We start from the raw sequence: 17,867 nt of genomic DNA on the forward strand, positions 1-17,867 counted from the left end.
CTGGTTGAGAAAAAGGAGGAATAGATCTCTGATGTCATCAGTTCATAAAGAACATCATTTTTAATGATTTTATTCATAGCGTGGGACAGGAGGAGCTCATTCTGGACCACGAGATAAAAACAATCAGATGGATGAATGTTAAAGTCTCCATGCTGGACGCCCATGAGCAAGGCACTAAAACTCATGATCTGAGTGTGGCTGAAAAGGCCTTTGAGTGGCCAAGTATCACTAGATAACAATCATTCCTCCCAGTGTGGATGGGCTGGTATCTATGAAACATGTTTCTATATAGAATAAGTTAAACTCCACCTGGATTGAAGCAGCTAGAATCAGATTAGGATGATATTTGGTCATTTAGTCAGTAAAGTCTCTGGATGAGAGGATTGGGTTGATAGGAGACGGTTTCCTCTAAATAGAGGCGAGGTCTGCTTCCTCTCGTGTGAAAACTCAATCTGAGGATCCTGGTCGTCTGCTGACGGAGCATGCTGATTTCATTCAGTGTGACCTCATTAAAACAGTCAGAACAGCATCTCCAGATGTAGGCATCCAGCTGAAAACAGCTAAACATGACGCTGCAGCGTTCCGCTGATGAAATCCTTTGGTTTAAATCACTGAGGACAGCTAGCATGCTGCTTCCTGCTCTCCTCTTGGACCGTCTCCATGACCTAGGGTGACCAGACGTCCCCGATTTCCGGGGACTGTCCCCGTTTTGGACCACCTGTCCCCGGCTAAAGCTGTCCCCGGAAATGTCCCCGATTTTACCGAGGCGAAAAATGTTGCGTGTAGACTGTTATTACGGTAGAGCTGTTGCGCGCAAAAATAGGTATTACGGTAGCTGGTTGCGCTGCTGATAAGATAAGGAACAGAGCGCACCACTAGAAGGGCGGTAAATTATCCTTTTGGATGTCAGCTGCCATTAAAACACAAAAAAGAAGAAGAGCGCATCACTTTTAAAACAGAAGAAGAAGAAGTGGAAGTTCGTTTTTTACAACCTGTGGCAACTGATGGGGAGCTACGCTGAGTGATGGTAAGTGTGTTAATCAATTTATTTTATTCTGATCGGGCTGATCTTGTGATAAATGTTTGGTTTGTGTCCAGGTTAAAACAATAATAAAAAGTAAGACAAGACCACGAGTTGAGCATGAGTAAAAGACGCTGGGTTAAAATGTAGCAAAATGATTGAAAACTCCTTGTAAGGCGCTAATCTGGTACGCTGGTTCTCCAGGGATCAACAAGGGTTTGTATCATGGGCGTAGGTTTGCATAGGGACCATAGGGACATGTCCCTACCAAAGTTTTGAACCGTCCTAATTGTCCCGACCAATAATTGGATGTGAGCAACATGTTTATAATTTACAGCAGTGGCTCTTTTCCTCTTGCAGCTCCTCTGCCTGCTCTCTCCTGTCCCTTTCACCTAGCAGCGCATTGAACTGTGCTGCGCTGTTTAACTCCACTCTCATTGGCTGTTCTGCCTTAGGTCCCGCCTTCTCTCTTTCTGATTGGCTGTTTTCTAGTCCGCTGTGCTTGGAGCACAACATTGAAAATTTATTCACACTAGAATGCAGCGGTTACTACAATTAATATTAGACTATGAAACTAGTCCCAATAAAAAAAATGAATATCATGTTCACTAAAAAACAAAAACCTTTTTTTTTCTTTTATAAAACGAAATATTCTGAGTCAGCCAGGAGTTCTGAAGACACAAAATGGGCAAATAAAGGCTGTAAGCCATCAACATTTCTGATTCTTAGCCACAGCCACCTAAAAAAGAAAATGTGACGGTTTCCTTTTTACCAATATTTAGTTGCTGTTACTGGTTTCATTTTTTGATGACTCTGAGGAAGTTCAGGTATAATTATTAGCAGGTGTTATTTCTCTTATAGAGGAAAACAACAAGAAATGGCGGCTAAACATCTGCTGTTTATCGTTTAAAAAGCATAATTAGGGTTCCAAATAATAATAATAATTTAATTGACTATTTATACTTCTAGAAATAGGATAAAGAGAAGAACAAACAGATGAAGAATATTAACATTGATTTTATCTTACATAGATTTCCACACAGTCTATAAGTAAATTAGTACAAACATTAATGTCTGGTAAAAATGCTGGAATCTGACTGTTTATTTTGGATATTATTAAATTACAGATAAGATAGTGTTATATTGTCTTTTATAATTGTTAAAAGTGATTTTATATTTTAATAAACTTAGGCTCATTCTCAGTGTTGTGTTTGTAGATGATGCCACTAAAAAGAAAATATACATAAGGAGCTATTTATACAGTCAGACAGTAGCAATATAGGACAATGATAAAAGGTTGTGTTACATTTAATCCTTTACTATTAAAAATGCACTTATACATTATATGATTATAGGAAACACAGATATCCAGTAATAATGGTGCAGGGCAGCTTGTAGGTGAAGCAGCTGCCATTCAGTGCTTCAGGTGACGTCTAAATAAACCAGGTGAAACTAAAATATTTCCACATGAGGAGTTCTGGATGGAGAATTTTGATTATATATATGTATTGTAGTTTTACAATTTTGGTATAATTACTGATCTAAGTGGGTTGCTCTGTTGGAAAAAGACACATTTTACATTTATATTATGTTTTAGAGTCTTTATACTCCAGTTAATGATGAATCAATTATTAAATTAGTTGACGATTATTGAAATAATCAATTAATGCTTCAAACATTGATAAACAGCATCTAATGAGTGTAGTGTTTTTTTTATTTAATTTTTATTAATGTAGCAAAATTATGCTTTTCTCTTTTAACATTGAATTCCTCTTATCAGTACGGATGCTCACATCGAGCATAAAAAAGGGCGTGCATATTGCATAGCACCAATGACACCCGACCAATCGTGTCCCTACCAAAGTTAAAATCAAACCTACGCCCTTGGTTTGTATAAAGATGATTTAGAATGGATAGGTGACCTTTAGTTTATATTTCAGATAGTTATTATAAGTAGAGTTATTTCAATTTGTTTTGATGATTTATGGTTGTGATTTATGAGCATAGACTTCCAGTTTTTGGTGTGCTTTTTACTGCTCAGTTTGGATATATATGAAAGTTCCTTGAGAAAAAATAGGAGTCAGTAACAGGAGAACTGAATAAGACAAGATCTACATGATCTGAGAATGATGGAGGAAGAGATAACCACCTGTTTAATGTTCATTTATTATGTGGTTTTTGCTTGTAGCTCCTAATATTGTGGTAATTAGCATTTTTAGTATTTAGATGAGATATTAATAATAATAAGTTTTCATGTTGCACATCCTAATTTTTTTTGGAGGTGATTTTGATTATATAATGTCTCTGTTTTAGAATAATGTAAGATTGATGCTGGAGGAGTGAGGAAGAAGATAGAAAGACAGAAAGGAGATTGAATGAGAGAGGAGGAAACTAGGAACTCTGATAGAAAAAACGGTTGACAAGAAGGGAGAAAAATTTACTTTGAGGAGTAAAGCAGAGAGCAGGCAGAAGTCAGAAGAGGGCTAGAAACAAAAGCGAAGGTGGAGAGGGAAGAAAACAGACAAGACTGAATGACCAGATGGCTCTTTCAAAGAAGAGGAAGTGTCATTTTACGGAGAAATTATAATCAGAATTTCCATTGGGAAATTATATATGTATATGTTATTGCTGTTTATAAATATGGACTATTCTTGGATTATATACATTGTGTTGATGTTAAGCCTATTCTGCTGTTCAATGGTTAAACTTGTTTAAGATATTTAAAAAGGTTATTTTGCTTTTTACTTGCTATGTCTTCTCTTATATTATTTTACCCAAATTAGCAGGGCCACTGCCTCAGACCCTGTTCAGTTAATATTTCTGTTTCAAACATTTAAAATGTATAATATGTATTAATACAGTTCAAGTGATAAAGCGTTGACATGATTTGAGGGATAAACTAACATATTGAGTGATGTAGTGTGCAAAGTATGCTGTGGAACACAGAGTGGCTGTATACTCAGGTTAGTAGGAAAAATGAACCTGCTACTTTGAGACACACAGGCCCCTGATGTGGCTAGGTGACAGTAAGAAACATATATGAACCTTTACCTGCAGGCTTGACTACTACTTGTTTTTTTTTTTATGTTAATGAAGAAAAAAAATATTTCTTATAGGTATGTACAGTAGATGTAAACAGAATAAGTATTTGTTGCACTTTTTTGAAGAGGTGGGGGAACTCTGTCTCAACAGACAGCCACAGGCATAGAATAAATGTTTGTATTTACTTTTCTAAATTTCTTTTCCTCATGTCACTCTCCCCTTAGGAGGCGGCAGAGCTCTTTGAGCCCGACAAAATTGGAAAGCCCTGCTAATGACCCTTGACCCCTCCGCTCCCACCCCCACCACTTTGACCCAACCCAGAGACACAGTTCTAGTTTTCTACTAATAACACTATTCATGTTAATAATCTTAGGATATACTAAACGTTTGGAAAGGCACATTCCTGGCTTTTACACTTGATTTTTGTTGTTTAAATATTAATAAATATGTAAAAATATATGGAACCATTACTGTCCCCGTTTCCTAATTTCATCTCGATAAGATGTATTGATTTTTATCCACGAGCAAGAAATGTCCCCAGATTTGATTTCAGAAATCTGGTCACCTTACCATGACCCTCCACACTGTCAGGCAGCTCCTCAGCCTGGTTGGATCCTATTGGACAGGACTGGAAGCCACACCGGGATCATCAGCAGGCAGTGTCCCCCAGGGATCAGTTCTTGGCCCCCTGCTGGTTGTCAGCTGCATATTTCTACCCGCTGGTGTCAGCAGGCATCATTTATCTTCATCTCTGAAGGTCTGGTTCTCCTCCTGCAATGTGTCGCAGATATTTTTGATTTCTGCCCAGTATTGAAGCGTGGTCTGCGCTGTTATTCCACGCCACAACGCCAGAGGGCCAATCAGGATAAATCTAGGATTGTGGGTGTTTCGGTTTGACGAGCTTGTTCTCCGTCTACAACCCCTCATCCAACGCCGGACGACACACAGTTCCCCCGTGACTGTTCCCCACAGGCTGGCCGTGGCGCTGCATGTTTGGGCTTCAGGTTCAAACCAACAGAGCGTCGCACAGAGCTACAAACTAGCGTCCTGCACGGCGTCTGGGATAGAGTCCAAGGTTAGCCAGGCGCTGAGGACGGCAACTACTTGTACTGTCATCTATAACAACTGGAAACCTCAGCTGGACTCTGGTGGATCTGCTGAGGTTCAGACTTTAAATCCAGTTCATGTTCATAGAGCTAATTCACATCATGTCATTTACGTCCCTTCCTAGATCCAGATCAATGAGATCATCCGGTCTGACTAAAGTTCTAAAGCTTCTATCTGAGGAAAAGCAGCTGATTGCTTCCATCAGGATGAGCAGGGAGAGACAGGAGGTCTGGACTCTCTGTAAGCATGCAGCAACAGTGGAGAGGAAAACAGGCTCAGGCTGAGCGGCCGTCTGCTGAGGCCCTCTGGGCTTCATCAAGTCCACCTCCCATTGTGCTGCCCCCTGGTGGTAACCTCAGATAATTCTGCTTCCCTTCCTGTTTATTTCTGCTCATTCTAATCACTGTATTATTTCAGAAAATCTGAATGTTACATTAAAGCAACTAAAATGTTGCTTTGTTCAAAAATAAATCATTATTTTCATCAGGAGACTGAAACCCAGGATTGCTGCCACAGCTGATCCATCCCTGCTGCATCCAGACTCTACTGGTGCACTATAACCCAGTAACTGCTGCAATGGAGAATTATTACTATTTGATACACTGAGCAATAACTATATAAACACTGTGTGCAGAATTATTTAGCAAATGATTATTTCCACCACATCACCTTTTATACCTGTTCTACTACAAGCTTTAGAGGCGTCAAAGCCAAATATCAATTATTTTACCAAAGTAAATCAGGTGGTGAGCATCTCTGTAAGAGAAGGGGTGTGGCCTAATGACATCACACCCTATATAAGGTGTGCTTAATTATTAGGCAACTTCCTTTCCTTTGGCGAAATGGGGGGGTGCAGCAGTTTGGAAATTGCTAAGCTTTTGAAACAGGATCATCACTCAATCAAGCCTGTTGAAAAAAGAAGAAGCTAAATAACTCCCCATGAATGTAGAAGGATGAAGCGTGAAGCTGCCAGGAAGCCATTAGCCACCAGTTGTTCCATATTTCAGAGCTGCTACGTGTCTGGAGCGCCGAGAAGCACAAGGTGCTCAATCCTCAGGGACCTGGCCAAGGTAAGGAACGCTGAAAAAAGGCCACCTTTGAACAAGACGCACGAGACAAAACGTCAAGATTGGAACAAGAAATATCTGCAGACTGATTCCTCCAAGGTGTTTGGGTCTGATGGAATGAGAGAGAGTCTAGATGGGCCAGATGGATGGATGGACACCAGGCTGGATCAGGAAAGGGCAGCGAGTTCCTCATCCACTCAGACACCAGCAAGGTGGAGGTGGGGTAATGCTATGGGCTGCTATCATCAAAGATGAGCTTGTGGGACCTTTTCAGGTTGATGATGGAGTCAAGATCAACTCCCAGACCTACTGACAGTTTCTGGAAGACACCTTCTTCAAACAGCGGAACAAGAAGAAGTCGCCATCATTCCAGAAACACCTGATATTCCTGCAGGACGATGCTGAGCGTCATGGAGAAGAAAGGAGGATATATTGGTCACTGATTTGGTTTGTTTTTGAATGTCGCAAATGTTTAATTCTGAATTTTGAGTTATATTGGTTGACCTGGTGAAAATAAACAAGTGAGATGGTTAAATATTTGTTTTTTATTATGTTGCCTAATGATTCTGCACAGTAATATTTACCTGCACACAGACATCCTCATAAAATGGCCAAATCTAAAAAAAAACACACACAAAAAAAACACATCAACTTCCAAAAATATGAAACTTTGATATTAAGAGAACACAATAGTGGCCCAATAATGAAAATATAATCAAAAATACAACTTGCAATTCTGCACACAGTGTATATAAATACCCATTTATACAGACATTATATACACATAATCTGCATTGGTGGCATGTAGAAGGACGGCAGCATTCTCAGTCCAGCCCTCTAGGTGGCGCTGATGCTAAGCTAGCAGCAGGTCCATGCATGCAGGTAGAGGTGAGCAGTAAGTGTAACTGCTGGGTTCGCCTCTCAAACCGCCTCTGGGACTGAAAGCGTTTGCAGACACACCCTGGTCCTTCTGCAGGGTTTGGTTAGCTGTCTGCTGAGGTCTGCCTTCCTCCTGACAAACATCACGCTGATCTAAACGTGACTGTTACCAGGCCATGGATGGTTCTTCATTCCTCACTGTCTAAAGATGGTTGGTCCATCTTTTCCACAGGAAATCCTGCTCCTCTCTCTGTGTTCAGCTTCATGGCCTCTTTAGGGAAACAGATTTCTCTCCTTTGGTTTTCCTGCCAAGGCTTTAAAACTCTCCTGTATTCAGTAATCTGGTGATAAAACTGAAGAATCATACTAGATGTGCTGCATCTGTGCCCTGACAGACCATAACTCTGTCTCTGCTGGTTTCCCAGCTGTTTGCAGCTGCTGCTAAAGAATCTGGTGGAGCTTCCCTCAGTCCTTGGCTGCAGATCAAACATCTAAGCATTCGGAGCCGTTTGCAGGAAGCGTCATGTCTTGTAGCTGTGGACTGCAGGAACCTGTAGCAGCTTGTGTGTTGCTAACCTCTTTGTTCTGCAGCCTGTCTGAGTTGCGGTCGATGTTCCATAATGTTGGAGGGGAGCGGCTTGGAGCGCTGGGGGTTATGTAAGGCCAGGCTGGGCCGGGCCGCTCACAGCGCTCCCTCTGCCAGCAGCCGCTGGAGGTTTCATCACTCTGCAGCCTCAAACGGCCCTCTGGACTCTGCCTCGTGGTTTTTCCTCTATGCTTTTCATATACTTGCCATCTGAACACCCCCCCAACCCCCCCCCCCCCTCCCCCCAAACCCCTGTATAACCGTTTATTTCCCACCAACAAAGCTCTGTGTGCTTTAATGCTATTTTCATCATATTATTGCAGGAGTTGTTTACATTGGAGGCAGATAAATCCGATCAGACACCAGATGTGGCTGTGAGCTACAGCAGAAATGAGCTTTTTAAACAAAATGGAAGCTAGAGAAACTATAGTTGACAATGAAAGGAGGAGGAATGATTTTGATTTAGCAATGGAAGGACTGTTTCGTTATCCTACCTCCAACACAGACACCAGCAGCCATCCTCAAACGAATGTCCTCTATCTCTATAAAGCCTCAAACTCCACGCTACTTCAGACATTTTGAAATGAAAAAGCTTCCTGGATGGGAAGTGAAACGTCTTCAAAATTGGAAACAAAGTCCAGTGCATTGTTTTTCCTCTGACTGTGACCTGGATGAATCTTCACCAGCAGATTAAACAGGCGGTCATCTCTTCCTCCATCATTCTCAGATCATGCAGATCTTGTCTCATTCCGTTTTCCTTTTACTGCCTCTTATTGTCTATAATGAGGAATTTTCATAGATCCGAACTATGTCGTAGAAAAGTAGATCTAAGCCTTAAAGTTAAGTTATTTTCTCTGTGATATCTCTGTATCTAAGTAACTCTAACTGACTACTTTAAAACATAGCACCTTCTGCTGCACTTTTCTACTGAGCACTTGTCAGTTTCACACGGTTTTATTTCTGATAGCAAGAAGTAGCTAGCCTAGGCTAGCGCTAGCTTAGCATTGCTATGGCTTCCCTCTCTCCCTCCCTTGACTCTTTTCCAACTCTTCCTTCTTCCTCTCCTCTCTCCTGCTCTCTGTGTCAGATGTTCAGTTATTCCTCTGCCTCCTTTAGTGATAATGGGATGTGTAATAAGTGTAGTATTTTTGTAGCTTTGGAGGCGAGGGTGTCAGAGTTAGAATCCAGGCTTCAGGCTGTTGAAGTAGGCCCCCCACGTAGCTGTCCTCCAAAAGTGCCTGAGCAGCCAGGCGATTGGGTAACTGTACGCAGAAAGCGTAGTCGTGGATCTCTGCCCACTGGTCACCACCAACCCGTTCACGTTTCTAACCGGTTTTCCCCACTCAGTGACACACCCACTGAGAAGCCCACTCTGGTGATTGGCAGCTCCATAGTCAGAAACGTGGCATTAGAGACACCAGGGACCATAGTCAAATGTTTGCCGGGGGCCAGAACGGGCGACATCAAATCCTACCTGAAACTACTGGCTAAGGATAAGGTTAAATACAGTAAGATTGTTATTCACGCTGGTGGTAATGACACCCGGTTACGCCGATCGGAGGTCACTAAAATTAGTGTTGCTTCGGTGTGTAAGTTTGCCAAAAAAATGTCGGACTCCGTAATTTTCTCTGGTCCCCTCCCTGATCTGACCAGTGATGACATGTTTAGCCGCATGTCGTCATTCAACCGCTGGTTGTCTAGGTGGTGCCCTGAAAACAACGTGGGCTACATTAATAATCGGCAATCCATTTGGGGAAAGCCTGGTCTGATTCGGAGAGACGGCATCCATCCCACTTTGGATGGTGCAGCTCTTCTATCTAGGAATCTGGCCACATTTATTAGTCCTCCAAAACCCTGACCACCCAGGGTGCAGACCAGGAAGCAGAGTTGTAGTTTAACACACATCTCTGCAGCTTCTCTACTGTTACCCACTCTTTACTCCATCCAGACAGTGTCTTGCCCACGACCAAAATCTAATAAATTAGCAAAGATTCCCAAAGGAGTAAATCATGATAATCTAATTAAAATCAAAATAACTCCAATTGGGGAAAAAGTTAAAACAATTAAATGCGGTCTGTTTAACATAAGATCGCTTTCCTCTAAAAGTCTGCTAGTTAATGACTGGATTTGTGATAATCACATTGACTTGTTTTGCCTTACAGAAACCTGGCTGCAGCAAGAGGATTATGTGAGCATAAATGAGGCAACTCCTTCAAGCTATTTAAATTTTCACATCCCCAGAAGTTCTGGGCGAGGAGGAGGAGTAGCAACAATCTTCGAGTCTGACTTACTGATTACTCCCAAAACAGTTAATTCCTACAACTCTTTTGAACATTTAACCCTTAATTTCCCTGATCCAAATTTCAAGGCAAGAAAACCTCTTCTTTTTGTAACTTTGTATCGTCCACCAGGTCCTTACTCTGAATTTTTAGATGAGTTTTCAGAGTTCCTTTCTGATTTGGTATTAAATACTGACAGGGTCATCATAGTGGGAGATTTTAACATCCATGCTGACATTGAAGGCGATAGCTTAAGAGCAGCCTTTAATGCTATCTTAGACACTATTGGCTTTGTTCAAAATGTGAATAGTCCCACACATTCTCATCTTCATACTTTGGATCTTGTGCTGACATACGGTATAGAATGTGAAGAAATAACAGTATTTCCTCACAACCCTGTCCTCTCTGACCACTTTCTAATAACCTTCAGGATTACTTTAACAGAGTTCTCCTCCCCCAAAAGAAGGTTCAATTTTAGTAGATCTTTATCAGATAGTGCAGTTATAAATTTTAAAGAATCTGCTTCACTTTCTCTCTCCTCTGTATCGCTGAGCAGTGCTGCAGAGTGCAAAAGCTTAGCTTATTCCCCTTCACAGGTTGATGATTTTGTTGATGGGGTTGCTAGTTCTCTGCGTATTGCCTTAGACAACGCAGCTCCTTTGAAAATGAAAACCGTTAAAAATAGAAAGCTTGCTCCTTGGTTTAATGCAGAGCTGCATACTTTGAAGCAAAATGCTAGGAAACTGGAGAGAAAATATCGCTCCACAGGCCTGCGGGAGTCCTTCCTAGTCTGGAAAAATGGTTTACTGCTGTATAAGAGGACCCTTTGTAAAGCAAGAGCAGCATACTTCTCCTCATTAATAGAGGAGAATAAGAATAATCCTAGATTTCTTTTTAATACAGTTGCCAAACTCACCCAGAGCCATAGCTCTGTTGAACCGTCCATTCCACCTGCTCTTAGCAGCAATGATTTTATGGGATTCTTTATAAATAAGATTGATCTTATTAAAAATAAGATCATAAGCACTCCTCTATCCGCGATTGTACCTGAGGTAGTCATGGAATCTGAACCGGGTTTAGACTGCTTTGATCCAGTTGAACTTTCTGAATTAGCAAAATTATTGTCTTCATCTAAGCCTTCAACTTGTATGTTAGATCCAGTTCCAACCAGGTTATTTAAGGAGGTATTCCCTTTGATCTCCTCCTCCATTTTAGATGTGATTAATCTATCTCTGTTACAGGGATATGTACCTAAAGCTTTTAAGGTTGCTGTAATTAAACCTCTGCTTAAGAAACCGTCTCTTGACCCAGATGACTTGGTCAATTATAGACCTATATCCAATCTTCCTTTCTGATCTAAAATTCTTGAGAAAGTAGTTGCCAAACAAGTTTGCGATCACTTACACCATAATGAACTTTTTGAAGAGTTTCAGTCTGGCTTTAGAGCTCATCATAGCACTGAAACAGCTCTGGTGAAAGTCACTAATGATATTCTCATGGCCTCAGATAATGGACTTGTATCTGTGCTCGTCCTGTTGGATCTTAGTGCTGCATTTGATACAGTTGATCAGAATATTCTTTTAGAAAGACTTGAATATTTTGTTGGAATTAAAGGAACAGCACTAGACTGGTTTAAATCTTATCTATCTGATCGAATTCAGTTTGTTCATGTTAATGATAGATCTTCAACACGCTCAAAGGTTACCTGTGGAGTACCACAGGGATCAGTGCTAGGACCAATTCTCTTTACTTTATACATGCTCCCAATTGGTAGAATTATTAGACAGCATGGGATTAATTTCCACTGTTATGCTGATGATACCCAGCTATATCTGTCTATAAATCCAGATGAAGCTAACCCATTACATAGATTACAGGCATGTCTTGAAGACATAAAAACCTGGATGACTCTTAACTTTCTGCTTCTGAATGCAGACAAAAAAGAAGTTATAGTCTTTGGACCAGAGTCTCTGAAAAAGAAACTGATTAGCCAGTCACTTCATTTGGATGGGATTAAACTGATTTCAGATAATAAAGTAAAAAATCTTGGTGTTGTTTTTGATCAGGACCTGTCATTTAAATCCCAGATCAAAGAGGTTTCTAGAATTTCCTTCTTTCATCTGAGGAATATTGCTAAAATGAGCAATCTCCTGTCCAGGGGTGATGCTGAGAAACTAGTCCATGCATTTGTTACTTCAAGGCTGGACTATTGTAATTCTTTACTATCAGGAAGTCCACAAACTGTAGTTAAAAGCCTTCAGCTGATCCAAAATGCTGCAGCCAGAGTTCTAATGAAAATTAAAAAGAGAGATCATATCTCTCCTATCCTGGCTTCTCTTCATTGGCTTCCTGTTAAATCAAGAATAGAATTTAAAATCCTCCTTCTCACATATAAAGCCTTAAATGGCCAAGCTCCATCTTATATCAGAGATCTGATTGTTCCTTATGTTCCTAACAGAGCACTTCGCTCTCAATCTGCAGGTTTACTAGTGGTTCCTAGAATTTCTAAAAGTAGAATGGGAGGCAGATCTTTTAGTTCTCAGGCTCCTCTCCTGTGGAACCAACTACCAGTTTTAGTCCGTGAGGCAGACACCCTGTCTACTTTTAAGGCTAGGCTTAAAACTTTCCTTTTTGATAAAGCTTCTAGTTAGAGTGGCTCAGGTTATCCTGATCTATCTCTATAGTTCTGCTGCTATAGGCTTAGACTGCTGGAGGACATAGGGACCCCTTTTTCATCATTCTGCTTCATTCTATCTCTATTCTCCCACTCTGCAGAATCTGTTAGTTCAATCTCTAACGTTCTGCTCTCTCTGCTTTTCCTCATAGTAGCTTCATCTGGTCTGTTCCTGTTTGGCTGTGACTCCATCCTGGAGAGAAATATCAGCTGTGCTGCTGCCATCAACACCTTTGTTTCTAGATGTTGGAGCTTGGCCTGTTTTCCAGTGTAGTCCTGTTTCTCTGACTGTGACTAACTGGATGTGCTCTCTTCATCCTCTGACATGGGAGCTGGCTCGGAGCTCGTCTGCCTGGCTGTGTGTTTCCTGGACGGGGCCGCCTGTGGAGCTGGTTAACAGTTGCCTTTTGTATCTATGCTTCTTTTTCTATGTCTGCTTCTGTCTCCTTGAACCCCAGTGGGCCTCAGCAGATGGCCGCTCACACTGAGCCTGGTTCTGCTGGAGGTTTCTTCCTGTTAAAAGGGAGTTTTTCCTCTCCACTGTCGCTACAAGCATGCTTAGTGTGAGGGATTGCTGAAGAGTCAATGAGTCGATGCAATCAGCTGGTTTTCCTTAGATAGAAAACTTTGTATCAATTTGACTGTATGATCTGGTGAACTGGAAAGTGCCTTGAGATGACATGTTGTGAATTTGGCGCTATAGAAATAAACTGAATTGAATTGAATTAAAGTCTATGCTCATAGATCACAACCATAAAACAGCAAAACAACTTATAACTGTACTCACAATAACAAACTATCTGCAGATCTAAACTAAAGGTCACCAGTCAGTTCTAGAAGCATCTTTAGATGAACCTTTGTTGATCCTGGAGAACCACTGAACCAGATTAGCTCCTTATGAGGAGATTTCAGTCATTCTGGTTGATTTAATCTGAGTCTGTTTCCTCCTGCAGCTGCAGCCAATGATCTGACTGTTGATTAGTTTGGTTTATCTTACATTTTTGCTGCTCATCTTTAATAAAACAAACTCATCAAAGAGCTTTTTTTTAACCTGGGAACAAAGCAAACATTTATCCCACTGATCAGCCCAGTTCAGATCAACCGATTAACCCCCCCCCCATCACACCGGGCAGCTGAGACCACTGCTGATAACCAACTTCCTGGTCTGCTCCTCATCTATACGCTAACAGCTGCTAACCAGCTAGCTAACAGCTGTTTCTGTGCGCAGCATGCTAACGCTCTTTCTACTGTAATAACAATCTACATGCATCATTTCCCCCTTATTCATATAACAGTAAAATCAGAGACCTTTCCGGGGACAGGTTGGTGTGACTCTGATCACCATTCATTCGCCGCTGCATCTGCTGCTGCTTCTTTATCAGGGACTGTCTCTCGCCTGCAGAATGCTCTAGAACAGCTAGAGAACTAATGAGCAGCGATGGTGGAGAAGTTTGGGCAATATCTGAAGCAGCCCCCACTGCAGGTTTCTTTGGGTTCTAGATCTCTAAGGACCTGGTATGGGTGATTGTGGCTAAACATGGCTGATAACATCTCTGTCAGGGCTCCAGGAGACGCCGGTCTGCAGAGCCAGACTAAATGTGGTCTAAGCAGCCTTTGCTTCTGTGTTTTCATAGGTGTTCCTGCCGGGGGCTCCGCTGGTCCTCAGCGCCGCTCAGACCTCAGCTCTTCCTCTGGTAAGATCTACGCAGCTAAACCTTCTTTACAAAGTGTGTTTGTGACCCAGAGCGGCCGCCCTCACTCAGTCCAGGAGGTTAACCACCAGACCGGCGCAGCGATGCTCAGAATATCTTTGTTTCCAGGTAGAAGGAGGAAAGTCTCCCAGATGAAGTGATGGTCTGTTGGGTCGGTCAGCCTCCCCGATCATTTCTAACCAGGACACCATTAGATTCATGAAAACACAGATAGAACCACAGCTACACAGAATGAAAAGGGTTCAGGCGTATTTCATCATTCAGAGAGCTGCCTGAATGGTGCGTTTCAGTGCAGGTGGAAAGCTGGGTCATCTCAGTTGTGCTTTAGCATTTTTTCTACTGAACTTATTTCACTCTCTACTTGATACGACTTTCTGTTGAAACCTCAGATAGAAAACATACAAGATCTACTTTTTATTATTCTCCAGTCGAAGACACACCTGTCCAAAGTGCCATGCTCCGTGTGACGTTCAGGTAGACTTCCTGATGTAGCAGAACGGGCTCGGCTCATCCTCGGACATGGAGGCTGCAGCACGTAGAGGAGGAGATCTCACATCTGGAGGATGTTTCTGTTTCATTTCCAGCATCCAGAGCTGATTGGGAAAGATTCATTTTGATGAATCAGTTCTAAACAGCATCCAGAAATCCTCTATAAGGGAAATATCTGGAGAAACGTTGGAGATGGAAGGACAGGCATGAAAAATAGAAACATTTCACTCAGATCTGTTTCTGTTTTACTGACATGTTTTATCTGTGGATAAAACATGTCAGTAGAAACGGTTAAAAAAAAACTGTAATTGAATATTTTACAGACCAAGAAATACAGGAATTCATTCTGTATTTCAGCTTCAGCAAATTCCATCGAGCAGAATGTGAAAGTTTTAATGTGAACCAGAAGTTCTGTCTGAAAGGAGGAAGGAGCAGGAGCCTCACATTCACAATCAGCCAGATCACTAATATTCACAACAAACCAGGTGATGACATTGGTAAATATTGGAAGGTGAGGACTTTGGTGAACCTGCTGGGGACATTTGTGACCGTCAGTGAGGACATCTGTGAACGTCGGTAAAGATGTCAGGGAAGATTGTGAATGTTGGTGAACATCTGTGAAGACATTGGTGAGGATGCTTGTGAACATCTGTGCAGACATTGGAGAGGATGCTTGTGAACATCAGTGCAGACATTGGTGAATATTGGTGATCGTCAGTGAAGACATAGGTGACAACGTTGGTGAACTTTGGTGAAGATGTTAGTGAATATTGGTGAACATCATTGTATACATTGGTGAAGATGCCAGTTAAGAGGGTGAGGACATTGGTTAATGTCAATGAAGGTGTTCGTGAGGACATTGGTGAATATTGGTGCAAACATTGGTGAATAATGGTGAAGATGATGAGGATGTTTATGAGGACATTGGTAAACGTTGATGAACATTGGTGATGACGTTGGTGAACGTCGGTGAGGACGTTGGCAAAGATGTCGGTGAAGACTGTGAGGATGTTGGTGAACATCAGTAAAGACATTGGTGATTGTTGGTGAGGACGTTAGTGAACATCGGTGACAACGTTGGTGAATGTCAGTGAAGACATTGGTGATGACATTGGCAAACTTTGGTGCAACCGTTGGTGAATATTGGTGAGCATATCTGCTGACGACATTGGTGAACCCGGTGAAGACATTGGTGATGATGTTGGTGAACCTGGTGAGGACGTTGGATAACATCAGTAAGGACGTCAGTGAAGATGTTGGTGAACGTCAGTAAAGACGTCAGTGAAGATGTTGGTGAACATCAGTAAAGACGTCAGTGAAGATGTTGGTGAACATCAGTAAAGACATCGGGGAAGAATGTGAATGTTGGTGAATGTCTGTGACGACATTGGTGATGACATTGGCAAACTTTGGTGCAACCGTTGGTGAATATTGGTGAGCATATCTGCTGACGACATTGGTGAACCCGGTGAAGACATTGGTGATGATGTTGGTGAACCTGGTGAGGACGTTGGATAACATCAGTAAGGACGTCAGTGAAGATGTTGGTGAACATCAGTAAAGACGTCAGTGAAGATGTTGGTGAACATCAGTAAAGACGTCGGGGAAGAATGTGAATGTTGGTGAATGTCTGTGACGACATTGCTGAGGATGCTTGTGAACACTGGTGCAGACGTTGGTGAATATTGGTGAACATCAGTGTATACGTTGGTGAAGATGTCAGTTAAGAGGGTGAGGACATTGGTTAACGTCTGTGAAGAAGTTGGTGAGGACATTGGTGAACATTGGTACAAATGTTGGTGAATGTTGGTGAATATTGGTGAACATATCTGCTAACGACATGGGTGAACCCGGTGAAGACTGTTGGATAGTGTCAGTGAGGACGTTGGTGAAGATGTTGGTCTATGTTGGTGAACATCAGAGAATACATCTGGGAAGAATGTCAATGTTGGTGAATGTCTGTGAAGACATTGGTGAGGATGCTTGTGAACACCGGTGCAGATGTTGGTGAATATTGGTAAACATTAGTTAAGACATAGGTAACAATGTTGGTGAACCTGATAAAGACGTTGGTGAAGATGTCAGTGAAGACGGTGAGGACATTGGTGAACATTGGTGAAGACGTTGGTGAATAATGGTGAAGATGTTTAATCCTTTTGAGACTTAAAGCCTTGTCTGATCTGGACCTTTTGTCCCTAAAAGTGATTGTACTATATTTCAGAACCGGACCTCCATCACAGTGTTCTGGTTCTGTGAACAGAACCGGCAGGTGGGTTCAGAGTTCCTCTGGTTGGTGAAGCTGTGACTCCTGTCAGGTTTCTGGAACATGATCAAAGACGGGCTGGTTCTGTGGTTCTACTGGGCTGCTCTGATCCAGGTTCTGTGCATTAGATGGTCGACCCGGATTCCATCAGGACTCGTCCTCTGCCAGCGGCTAACAGCCTCACTGGTGCAGAACCAGAGAACCGGACTGAGACGAAGCCCAGATCCAACCCAGAACCTTTTTGGTTCCATGTTCCTTGCTCCACCCAGACTTTGGACCCTTCTCCTCCACATCATGCAGGATCTCCACCGCAGGCAGCTGAAAGCTGGTCGTTGCCTAACTTCCTGTTTCCAGCGTTGGTCAGGAGGTGAAGCCTGACGGCAGACCTGAGGACCTGAGAGACGCCGTGGCTGAGGATTCCTCAGGTTCCGTCCCACTCTGGACTCTGAGGGACACCAAGAGGAGGGACGTGGTGTTCTGATTGGGTTGAACTGCTGAGCTGGCAGAACGTTCTGTTCTCGTTGTGCCCGTCATACAGGATGTGGGGACTGCTGAGGAGAGGAAGTGATGCGCTGCAGAGAAGGAAGTGCTGCTCTGCGGTTGTCAGAACAAACCAGCTGTGGATCTGCCGCTCAGCTCCAAAGCGTCAGCCGGTTCTGATCGGACTCGCCCTAAAAACCCGCAGACCTCCTGCATGGTGGCGTCTCAGAGCAGAAGCACCCAGAGACGGCTCCTCCTAGCTGACCCT

General features: G+C 42.4%; 1 long non-coding RNA gene across 1 annotated transcript in view; it reads left to right on the plus strand.

Moving 5' to 3' along the window:
- Positions 1-17,867, plus strand: part of LOC119798417 — a 51,936-nt gene that overhangs the window by 25,273 nt on the left and 8,796 nt on the right. The window contains exon 2 of the long non-coding RNA XR_005282717.1: positions 14,290-14,349. This is a non-coding gene — a long non-coding RNA (uncharacterized LOC119798417). The remainder of the gene's footprint in view (positions 1-14,289; positions 14,350-17,867) is intronic.

Source organism: Cyprinodon tularosa, unplaced genomic scaffold (assembly GCF_016077235.1).
Source record: "Cyprinodon tularosa strain WSP-4 unplaced genomic scaffold, ASM1607723v1 ctg1169, whole genome shotgun sequence".
NCBI lineage: Eukaryota > Metazoa > Chordata > Actinopteri > Cyprinodontiformes > Cyprinodontidae > Cyprinodon > Cyprinodon tularosa.